The 11,444-nt window shown below is 35.7% G+C and overlaps 1 pseudogene; it reads right to left on the bottom strand.

Annotated features, from left to right (window-relative positions):
- Window positions 1-545: 545 nt before the first annotated feature.
- LOC100808481 (probable RNA 3'-terminal phosphate cyclase-like protein) lies at window positions 546-6,915 on the bottom strand (annotated as a pseudogene).
- Window positions 6,916-11,444: the final 4,529 nt, after the last annotated feature.

The raw sequence follows: 11,444 nt of genomic DNA, 5'->3' as shown, positions 1-11,444 counted from the left end.
AAATTTTTCTATAAATACAATTTTCAAGGCAAAAATACATCACAAGAATCCAGTTTCAGCAAAATCCTGAATTATGCAATAATCACCTCTGTAATCTTATTATTTTATAAAACATTAAACAATATCATAAATTAAATTATCAAAAGCTCATATCCTCTAAGTCTAATCTAGAGAACCAACAACGGTCAATGACAAACGACCCTTATATTACACCGATAGATTAAGAATTGAAGTAGTGTATTACCGGATCTAATTGTTGCACAAAACTTACCGTAGTATGATCATGATAAACATAAGAGAAAACAGTTTTGGATTTTACATTGTCATCCAATTACAAACATGCATGTAGAGTAAGTTTGTTGACTTTAACAAGAATTACCTTAAAAGCCATAACTATCATGATTTTTTATTTAATCCTTTTCCATTATAAGTGCATATTAATTACCTTCTAAACATAAACCTATATTGAAATAGACACTTAAATTGCCAAATACATTCAACTAGCAAACAACATTTGAAAACTTACAACTCAAGAGTTAAAGAAGCTAAAAAACAACTTTTCTTTTCGCGGTCAATATACGTTTAGCTTCTTCCACCGTAGTAATGTTGGACACACCAGGTCCTATCTTCTTCTTAATCCATGTCATTATAGCGTCTCTGCATTGCAATGCAATAAAAAAGTCAAACAGTCAACTCCAATTGAAAATTCAAAAAGCAATTACACTTAATTGAGAGCGAAATTGAAAGATCCAAAACGTGCAGCGAGTTTTACTTGGTTCTTTGGCCAGTGTAGGGCTTGTGAACCCCATTGATGAAGAAGAAGACGGTGGGGAAACCATGAACATCGTACTCGCTCGCCAATTTTTTTCGACAGTAGCGTTGACCTTGGTGAGAATGACGCTGTTGGGCTTGAGCTCGGTGGTGGCGACGGTGTACTTTGGCGTGAGGGCCTGGTAGTGGCTGCACCAGGGCACGTAGAGCTTGACCATGACGAAGCAGTTGTTTTTTACGGCGATGGTGAAGTTGTGCTTCTTGAAAATGATGACGTCCTTGTCGTCCACCTTGGACTCTTTAAACGCCTCCTCTAACGAGTGGTCGAAGCCAGCGAAGTCACTGAACTTGTCCTCATCGTTGTCACCATCCTTGTCGAACTGGTTGGGATCTGGAAAATGGTTGTAGTGAGAAGTGGCAACGACGTCATCGGGTTCCTCGAGGAAGTTGAGATCTTTAATGTCATCGTTGTTGCTTTTTTGGTTGTCGTTTTTATTGCAGAGAGTGAGGGAGAGGGATGAGAAGAGAAGGAGAGTGGCGAAAGAGAAATGAATAGCTTGGTCGAGCAGGGGACGAGGAAGGCGAGGAAGTGCAGGAGAAGGCAAAGATGGTGTGAATGAGTAAAGTGAGGCAGTGCCACTAAAAGATATAAAACTTAAACACTAATTCGAAGACGGTTCTCGCGAAACCGTCTTTAAATACTACAATACGATGATGGTTTTCCTAAAATTTTCGTTGTTTTGAAGTTTCAAGGATGTTTTCATTGAAACCGTCTTTGAAATGTTAGCGATAATTACAAAATTACCACTGCTACCCAAAGGATGACGATTTTTCGACAACCGTCGTTGACCTTGCGTCATAAAACATGTATTTTTAGTAGTAAAAAACTTGTTAGCGTCGTGTAGTTGTCATGCAAATAAGATAGCATGTCACCAAGCAAGCATGATTAGAACTTTGAAATGTTGGTAGGATTGTATAATAATTAGAAAATAGTTAAATTTATGTCCTATTCATGAACGGTAAGCAAACAAAACAATATTTAATATTCATTACTGGAATAAAGGTCTTCTATAACAGTTGTAACGTAAATTCAAAGACGATTTTGAATCGTCTTTGAAGCTAATGACGATTCCGCAAAATACTGTCTTAGAAAAAGATATTTTTCAAAGATGATTGTTAGCTAAAAACCGTCTCAAAAAATGTATTTTCTAAGATGGTCTTTAGTTAAAAACTGTCTTAGAAAATATACTTTCTAAGACGATTTTTAAAAGAATCGTCTTAAAATCATTTTTTTAAAAAAATATTTGAAAATTAGTGAAGATTCTAAGACAGTGTTTTGAAAAACCATGTTAGAAAGTAATTTCTAAGATGATTTTTCAGAAAACCGTCTTAGGATGTCTTTTTTAAAAAAGAAAAAAAATGTTAAAATATTTGAGGATTCTAAGACGGTCTTAGAAGGATACCCTTCTAAGATGATTTTTCTAAGAACCGTCTTAGAATGTATTTTTTTAAAAAAATTAAAATAATAAAAATATTATCATTAAAAAATTGAACATCTTACACCAACAAGGACCTGATTAGAAATAATAAGATAAATTGAACTAAACTTTTCATATAAGCTAAAATCAACTTATATACTTAATTTTTTATAAACATAGGCTAACAAAAAAAAAAGTGAAGATAAAATATATATAAATAAAAAATTTTATAAATTTTTCTGAATAGATAAAATGACTAGCACAATAAGTACATTATATATTAAGATAAGCATGTTGGTAATATGTATACCTGTGTGATGTTGGTAAAGGTAAGCATGAGATTGAGTCTTTGAGGCCAACTCTATATACTTGGAGTGCAACTTGTAGCACATTCCAACTGAATGCCGAGAGGACCGATTAGACAAAAGTAATAATATCTGCCACAAACCACATCTAAAGCCATCCGTAATCTTCTCCTTGGATCTAAAATCTCACAAGATGCTGGCTTATGTATAAGGCGAAATAAACTGCCCCTGTCATAAATGCACCAGGAAACAATAGTGAGACACTCAAACCTTTATGAAAGAAAATTCAATAATATAGTTAACAACAAAAATAGTTGGATGGCTTACCTAGGCAAATATTCTGTTACTATAGATAGATGGGGACGTTTAGTAACTGCACCCATGAACAACACCACATTTGGATGACGTACCCCTTTAGAGAAAGGAACATAAGTGATGAGTGAATATTAGAATAGAAAAATAATAGTCTATATTAAAAATATTTATTCAAGGAGATAATACAAGATATGTCCATGAACTTGGAACAATGAAGACAATACAAAGCAATATTCATGAACTTGTATGTGCATAGAATGCAGCAAACAAGTACTAATTCAAAACTTACTGATCCATGCCATTCAGCACGATACAATATTACTAGCACCCTGATTTTCAACTTTAATTTTTACTTGCTCTTGTTCCTGTTTTGATTGACTGGATGAGCTCAGTGTAGATTGCCTATAGTTACTTTTTACCCCAGAACTTCCTTTTACAATGATCTCTATCTCTTTGTTGGAAGCTTCTAGTACTACAACTGAATCTTTACTGAGCCTGGGGTATTCATGTAATGATGCTTTAGTGGTTGGGTAAAGATCCTTAGAAACACCTTCATATACTGGAGTAAAATTTAATAAACCTAGGATCGCACATTCCTTGTCATTCCCTTTCAAGCCAAAGGTACCCACCTGGTAAAATTATTTTAGCTCCATTATAAATAAGATTGAAATGATATGCAACTGGGTGACCAAGAATATGTCAAAATTCAATGCTACATAGATTCTTAACTTGAAATAGGAATAGTTCAATACAATAGGAAGACCAAATTTCCAGGTATATATAAAGCACAACACACCTATATATAAAGCACGATACACTTTCACGGTAGTCCTCCTATTTTTTTGTTTCGCATGATGGGTGACGAGTTTGGATTCTTAACTTGAAATAGGAATAGTTCAATACAATAGGAAGACCAAATTTCCAGGTATATATAAAGCACAACACACCTATATATATATGCATGTATGTGTGTGTGCAAGTTAGCTTGCCCAATGCCCAAAACTTGTAGGGTCCTACAAGTTAGTGAGCAAACTAACGATCCTAACAAATCAATAAAGAGTTGGGTCTTCCTGACAAATTACTGCCTTTAGGGGTAGGCATGGATTTAACATCACTTATATTTACCTTACTCAATTTTTTTATATATATTTGGAATTAGAAATATGTATTCCCCAATATGTTGTGGTCACTTCAATGCCATGGAAGTAGTGGAGCTAAGTGTAGAAAGGACTTTGAGGGAAGAATTATCATTTGGGCCTAAAATTATCATTTCTCCTACTATAAATGCGATTCTTTGTTCACCACTTTCCACATTATACAAAGTGTTCTTGATCAAGTATTCTGCCACCAACATCCCAATCCCTCCTCCATAACCATATTGAAGAATAAGATAAATACAACAAAACCTAGAGATGGTATAATTAAAACTTCACTCCATAATTTTCACTTTTCTTTCTTTTACTCTTTATTATTATCTTAGTTTTTAGTATAGCACTACTTTCATTAGTTGGTTTTAACACCACTGAGAAAACTGTTATAGTAAGAAGCACAGGTGCAGGTATGGGAAGGGTATGTAGATTGGAGGAATAGGCCAGCCATAAAAGGACGTCATGGTGGCATGCTTGCTGCCTCCTTTCTTTTGGGTAAGTACTATCTGACCAAACTTTTCTTGTTTCTCTGAGTTGTTGATCACAATGTTATGACATATATATAGGTAATTGGAAACCAAGAAATCTTTTAGCTACATATAATTCTTTTAACTATATTTTTACTCTTTCACAAAATTAATTACTAGATTGTTTTTGGTATGCATGCATAACATGTTTCTAATTTTCCCCACATGGCAAATTAATCACAGCCGCTGAGGTATTGGAGAACCTTGCATTTCTTGCCAATGCAAGCAACCTTGTTTTATATCTGTCCAAGTTTATGCACTTTTCACCATCCACCTATGCCAACATTGTCACTAACTTCATGGGAACTACCTTCCTCCTTGCTATTCTTGGTGGATTTCTAGCTGATGCGTTTATCACCACTTACTCCCTCTATCTCATAAGTGCCGGAATAGAATTCAAGGTAAGTTACCATCATAGTTAAGCTTCTATCTTTCCCTTTAAGTGTCAAAGTTAGTATACTTTGCAGGAAAAAGCTTAAACACTTCCACATTAATCAGAATAAGTGCTTGAATAACACTCACGTGTCAATAATAAAAAGTGAAAAAAAGAAAAGAGAAGCTAAATTTAGGGTGAAAAATAAAACCAACCAGGGTAATAGTTTTCTATTTTGTAAGAAGTTTTCATCCATAATTATGAGTTTAATACCAATATCAATCATTTGGTAAAGAACCATTAAAGGGGATGAAATTGCTAATAAACTAACTTGATGCGTCGAATCTACACTCCACTTTGAGCTATCTCCCCTAGTAATGCACTAGCAATCCCCACACCATTATCATTTGGAGGCATCAAGTCTCTTCTCGCATCATCTGCAAGGCCACAAGTATCGTTATCCCTTACTTGAGAAACAACAGTGTCTATAAAAATGAAACAACCAGACGTAGTTTCCACAACCAGTGAAATCCCATATCTAGGAGAGTTGCAACAACAAATGACGAATAAAAGGAATTACATTGTAATACAATACAATATGGCTTCACTTTTCTACCAACTATAATTCCAAAATTCAAATTTAAATATTCAACATTTTCCACTGAATGAAAGGAATCATACTTACTTTCCAGCCTCAGGACCTGATCTGTGATCAGAGAAAATGTGCACATCAGAAACTAGCGGATTTATGATTCCACGGGCAACTTTAATCATGCCATATTCAAACTGAACAGACATTCTTGTTGAAAAAGAAGTTCCCCTAATTTTCCTCACAAAACCCTCATCAATCCAACTAACTGCATGTTAGAAAGAACATACATATATAAGGCATTAAAAAAAATTCAATTAACCATCAAATCAAATTATCAAAAATTCATAAACTTACCGTTAGACTCTGAACAACAGGAACAGACAAAAGAACTTCACTACCACCATTGGGAGGTAATCCATGACTCTCTACTTTAATCTCCAAGCCTTCAGATGGAACTCCAAAGCGCTTTAATATAGGTAAAGTTGTTGACTTGAAGGTATCAACAGATGGATCTTTAGAATCATTTGTAATTCCTGTGCAAATAGTTTTTTTAGATTTAAAGTTTAAACCACCACAATATCTTCGTTTTTCTATATAAATAGGAAGTAGAAAACAATTACTATTATACCTTTGAGCCTGATAGTAAGGGGCTGTTTGGCAAACAAACACAACATAATGCGTGGCTCCAAAAAATAACCAATGGACCATGAGACGCCACAATCGTGTGCACTGTGTTGTCTGCCACCCATGATAGTTCCCGGTTTGTACTTTAATTTGGTACCTGGCCAACCCAAACAAAATGAATAATCAAACGGTAGTTGGTTCGAATCCCCTCGCTAACATTCTAATATAAAACTGAGTAACAAGAAACATAAGATTTGGCGATAAAATTGATTAATAATTAAGAAAATGGTTACTGGTTTCGTTGATTTTGACGTGGCAATCGTCGCAGACGATTTCGAAGAGTCAGAGGAGAGAAATGTCGTGTTTGTGGAGGCCAGGCCATGTCTCATCGGCGCGAATGTCCTCGATGAGAATGGGAGTGGAGGAGAGAGTAGAGAGAAGGAGTTGACTGAAGCTCTGGCTTCCCTTTAGCCTCTTGTAAGTCATTTTCCCCATTTTCTGTCGGCAGAGCTGGGAAGCTGCTGTAGATGGTGGAAGTCAGGGTGGTGGCGGTGGTGGTCGCCCTGCGCGAAGATCATGGTTTTGGCTCAGAGAGGTGCGGCAAGAAAGAACTCGCGCAACGTTTTGGGAACCCTATAGCTACGAATACAAAAAAAACCTATTAAAAAAAGAGAATATAAATAAAGTGGGAGCTATATATTAAAACAAGAGAAAAACATTCTAAAACGGTTTTGTGAAAATCGTCTTAGAACGTCTTCGTTGAAAAACCCGTATTTACAAAAGTGTCACCGCCTTATATACTAAGACGGTTCTTGATGAACCGTTGTCGTTTAGCTGTTGTAAAAAATGCTTTTTCTAGTAGTGATTTTAAAAATAGAAAAATCTATAACAATTTATATATATATATATATATATATATATATATATATATATATATATATATATATATATATATATATATATATATAATAACCTTATGATTGTACACTTCCCTCAATTTGCACATGATATTTTCTCAGGATGAAGCTATGCGCAGCATTCCTTTCATCACATCCCATCCACACCTATCACTATGATAAGAGAAATCTCATGGTATGACACAATTGCACAAATAAAGTATCAATATTAGTAGCCGAAGAACTCCACCTATTGCTATAGATAAAGAAGAATCATGGTACATATGTAGAGAAAGAGCAACCCCTGAATGTTGAACCCTTTTCTCGATCAATCAAACTATATTATCTACACATAGAAAAAACATAACATTAGTAGCTAATGATATGTACCCATGCACAAACCAACTCCCCTTGCCTCCTCTGATGAGTCACATATCTTGATTTCCTAAAGAAGATCTTAATTAAAGCTGTAAAGAGGCATAATACTAACTAGCTAATGGTCTTCATTCAACTGGGAAATGCAGAAGCGAGATACATGAGAATTGCATAATTGCAAAAAACAAAAAAAACAAAATTATTCCTAAAATATGAAATTAAAAAGAAAAAAAAAGAATATCCATCATAGAAGGTAAATCAGGCCAAAAGAAGAGACAAATTTGGAAAAGTGAATTAGAGAGAAAAGTAAAACAATGCAAATAAATAATTTGATTGAAGCATAAAGTAATTCCTTCACGCATGTAAAAACTACACAAACCCATTGTTTATCTGGATGTTTTCATGGGAAGAAAATGGGAAGAATGGGAGGTTAAAATAAAAGGAAGATAGAAATAAAGTGGTTGAATGCAAAATGGGAATGTGGAGTGGAGGGTTACGTTGTGTAGTTAAAGGCTAAAAGGGTTTAAAAAACTAATAACTTCCGTTGGTAGCACTACTAGAAAAAGTTGATTTAACATCGACGGATTAACATTGGTTTTGTCAAAAACCGATGTTAACGTAAATGCGGTGGCATAATTGTAAATAATGTGTATTTCTTAACATCGATTTTATGAAAACCAATGTTAACGAAACGAGTCTAACATCGGTTTTTAAGAAAACCGATGTTAACATATCATCAGTTAACATCGGCTTTTTGAATTAAACCGATGTTAACGTTGACATCAATTTGTTAACATCAGTGTTTTATTGAAAACCGATGTTAAACTTACATTTTAAATTATATTTGACGTGACCTATTTCGCTCGCGCTCCCTTCTTCTCCGTTTACCCTCTCGCGCTTTCTTCTTCTCTGTGTACCCTTTCGCGCTCTCTTCTCCATTGCACTGTTAACATCAAAGGTTGTTGTTCTCCATTGCACTAAAGACCGTGACTGGTACGCTTCGTCTACCTGTGTTGTTCTATTGAACTGAAGACCGTGACTGTGCTAGGTCTTTTTCTGGAACTCGTGGTTAAGCTAAGGACCTTTTTTTGGTTTCTGGTGCAAGGATTGGCAAAGTGGTGGTCACCTGAGGTACATTTGACTGGTAGTACATGGTCTTCGTGGTCAGCTGAGGTACATTTCACCTGAGGTACAATCTCGCCGGCATTGTCACTGTTGTGTTCGAGGTAAGCTTCATGTCTTCATTGTAAGTTTGTGCTTCCGCGTACGTGGTGTTTGTGCTCTTTGTTCTTATAGATTGTTAGTTAGTTTCTTAGTTAGTTACTACTACTAGCTAGGGTTTGGAATGCAGGTAGTGTTGCTTGGAAAGCTGTGTAAAAATATTGCCTTACTTTGTTGAGTTGTTGCTTGGAAGCATCTACTTTCTTCCTTCACTGTTGTTGTGTAGTCGTTTCTTTCATGCTCTAGTTTTTGTTTCCATGCTTCATATCTTATAGCTTTTTGGGATAGTGGTTGTTCAAGTTGTTTGGCCTTATTGTTCATAGCCTTCTGGCTGATGTTTAACTTCTGCCTGATGTTTTTAATATCCCCATTGATTCGTAGTATTTGGTGGGATAGGAGCTTAAAGAAACATAATTTGGTGTGATTGATTGAGGGTCAACTATCCAATGCATGTTTTTTTATATTTAATTATGTATTTTACCAAAAAGATATAGTTTTATTTTGTATTTTCTTGATTTCCTTCTATATTTTTTTTTCTTGAACTAGTCTTCTAAAGCATAAGTACTAGTTTTTTTGCAGTCACATTAACCCTTGAGCTGTATTTGTCTTCTTCTTAGATTAAGCTTGGTTGGCAGTCTGTCTTTAACCAATCTCCATGCAAAGATATCTGCTTTTGCTGGGATTTGTAATTTCCATAACTCCGTAAACACTCCATCACTATTTTCCTCAGTTGCTTCTCCTTGCATCAAAAGGTATGCACTCCTTGTTGTGTACTATCCATTAGGTTTTGCTATCCGTTTCCAACAATCTACTGAATGTGGATGAATATGAATCTTTGTTGTATCTTCTAAAAATCTGGTAGCTGCCTCAATTTCACAATCAAATAGAGGCCTTCTCCATCGAAAATTCCATTCCCATGATGTAGCTATTATTTTATACATGCAGTATTTGAATACCTAAATAGGATTAAGAAAAATAGAAAACTTAACAGAAATGTTCTAGAAATGATTACTTTATAAGCATAAGGTGTGTATGATGAATAAATCAAAACCAGCTCTAGCAGCATTTCAACATCATGTGTATCATGCGTTGATGACTTTTTTTTTTTTGCACAGCAAAATCTGATAATATTATAAATGATTCAGTACTAGCATGTTGTTGAATAATCTCCAAGAAAAAGCACTTGCTCTTGGGGGAATTTTCAGGCTCCAGATGATCTTGGAAGCCTTGTCCTCATTAGCATTATTATGAGCCTCCTGCAACACTTTGTAGGCAGACTTTGTGGAATACAGACCATTAGGGTCAGCCTTCCAACAAAGGAAATCCCTACTGGATTGATGGATGTGTTCGGACTCAATCTCTGCTAGAAAAGCAGCTACCATGTCAATTTCATGGTCAAAAAAATTCCTTCTCCAAATTAGCTTCCATTCCCATCTATCCTCCACGAAATCCCTCATGGAATTGATTGAAGAAGTCTGCTGATTGCTTATTAAATACAAAGTAAGATATTTTGCTTGAAGATTTAAATTATCCCCCAGCCACTTGTCCTTCCACAAACTGATTTTGGTACCACAGCCCACCCTCCACTTGAGGTTATCGATAAAGCAATTGTTGTGCTACTGCTGGAAGACAGCCTTTAAGTCTTGCCACCATTGAGATGAGAATTTACTCTTTCCATCAAAGATCAGCTCCTTCCACCCGCCATATTTGGAGAGTAAAATTCTAACCCAAGGTTGGTTCTGATTATTAGCCAGCTCCCACCCCCATTTGCCAAGTAAAGCCTCATTAAAATTAGATAAATCTTTAATCCCTAGGCCCCCTTTGTTTTTAGGAAGGCAAACTATGTCCCACTTCACCCAAGGAATCTTGCTGGCCTCTTGATGACCTCCCCAAAGAAAGTTTCTCTCAATGGAAACAATGTTGTGCCACCACTTTTTTGGGAATCTTAAAAAAAGATAGTAAATAGATAGGTAAGGCTGATAAAATTGAATTAATGAGAGTGATTCTGCCCCCCATAGATAGGCTTCTTTGCTTCCATTTTGCAAGTTTGGCTTCAAACTTCCTTATAATAGGCTGCCACATAATCCAGCTCTTAGAAGACACCCTTATTGGAATTCCAAGGTAAGAAAAAGGAAAATCCATATGATTGCAATTGAGGAATTGAGCTGCATCCCTACACCAACTTCCAGATTTGCCCAGATAGCCAAAATGGCTATTTGAAAAATTTATCTTGAGGCCAGAAGCCTTTTCAAAACAACTCAGAATACATTTTAAGGTTCTAACATTATGCTGAGTGGCATCTCCAAAAAACAGACATCCATTAATTAAAATGGATATGGTTGCAGTGGACAGGAAACCATTAATCCATTTCCTCCATCTTCCACAAAAGCCCATCCTCATCAACGCGTAGTCAAGAAAACCCCAAGAAACCGAATCATACGCCTTTTCAAAATCTGCTTTGAAGACCATGCAAGGTTTATTTCTAGCCTTAGCCTCAGCTATAACCTCATTGGCAATCAAAACACCATGAAGAATGTGCCTCCCCTTCATAAAAGTCGTTTGTCTTTCATCTATAAGATGAGGTAACACAAGGGCCAGCCTCTTGGCCAGAACTTTAGCCACGATTTTATAGACACACCCTATAAGGGAGATGGGTCTATAATCATTGAAAGATTGAGGGTCATTAAGCTTTGGGATGAGGGCTATGAATGAAGCATTGGTTCCTTTAGGGAAGGAGCCATTGATGTAAAATTCATCCATGAACCTGATGAAATCTGGTTTCAAAATCTCACAAAAATGGTTAATGAAATTGAAATTTA

Source organism: Glycine max, chromosome 14 (assembly GCF_000004515.6).
Source record: "Glycine max cultivar Williams 82 chromosome 14, Glycine_max_v4.0, whole genome shotgun sequence".
Classification (NCBI taxonomy): Eukaryota; Viridiplantae; Streptophyta; class Magnoliopsida; order Fabales; family Fabaceae; genus Glycine; species Glycine max.
This window is presented reverse-complemented; position numbering and strand designations above follow the sequence as displayed.